This window comes from Spermophilus citellus (assembly GCF_964194105.1).
Source record: "Spermophilus citellus genome assembly, chromosome: 14".
Taxonomy (NCBI): domain Eukaryota; kingdom Metazoa; phylum Chordata; class Mammalia; order Rodentia; family Sciuridae; genus Spermophilus; species Spermophilus citellus.
In genome coordinates this window covers 61344064-61344955 of record NC_138194.1, presented here as the reverse complement: position 1 = coordinate 61344955, position 892 = coordinate 61344064, and the positions used below count along the sequence as shown (strand labels likewise).

Genomic DNA, 892 nt, shown 5'->3' with positions numbered 1-892 from the left:
CTAGTTGCCAGGAATCAAGGACAACAAAGCATGTGCAAGAGCCTTGTCTGGAGACAGCCTGGTAAGTGTGAGGGCAGCCTGGGATTTCACACTCAGCTTCCTTTGAGAGCCAACTGGGTCTCTGTCCCAAGCCCTGGCTTCTCTAACTCATCTTCTTGAGAAATGTGGCTTTTCTCACTTTTCTTAATCTAGGAACTTGGTAGGAACTTGTTCTTCTATGAGAACAGACTTCTTATGAAAATAGTGGATATCTAATCTCCCCCATAATTTAAGCAGTTACGGTTGGATATTAATTTGGTAGATACCCCCCCCACACACACACACACACAAAGTCGAGCCTGACCCAAGCTGCCTATCCTTTAATGTGTGAATGTGTCTTTTTTTCTCTTCAAAGTGATCAGGCCAGGAACTAGCAGACATGAAAAACAGAAACGGGACCCACAGAAGTAACTCCCTTACCGTTGTTGAAAACACTTCTGTGACATTTTCATACAAGTGGATGTGTTGGACAAATGGGAGATGGTTTTAGTTTATATGAACATAATGAGCAGAATCCAGAGACTTCTTGGTGTTTGAACACCATTTTTTTTATAGAAGTGTTAATGATGTATTTGATAATGTTTAAAAGGATATGTCTGCCATGGAAGAACACTCAAGTTACTTCCCTGGAATGGGTGGGGAACAAACGATCAAAGGGGATGCTATTCTGTATGGGTGTCTATATCCTTATTCCAAGGTGAATAAATAAAGTTGTATTTGCTTAAACTTGTCCCTGGTCAGTCTATTATCAGCCATCATGGGAAAAACTGAGTCAGACAAACCCAGTCAATGTATTTCCTCATCAAACTTCTCCATCTGTATAGGCAAGAACGTAGGACCAAAGTAGTTACTT

The 892-nt window shown here is 41.0% G+C and overlaps 1 protein-coding gene across 4 annotated transcripts in view; it reads left to right on the top strand.

The window, feature by feature from the left end:
* The window catches only part of RUNX1T1 (RUNX1 partner transcriptional co-repressor 1), a 139546-nt gene extending 138870 nt beyond the window's left edge, over nucleotides 1-676 (top strand). For 3 of the 4 annotated variants that reach the window (XM_081265808.1, XM_081265811.1, XM_081265809.1), the window contains one exon: nucleotides 1-676. This exon is cut by the window's left edge and continues 4732 nt beyond it. The gene's annotated coding sequence lies outside the window, so the exon portion shown is untranslated. The other variant, XM_081265810.1, reaches the window with a different exon arrangement.
* The last annotated feature ends 216 nt before the right edge of the window (nucleotides 677-892 follow it).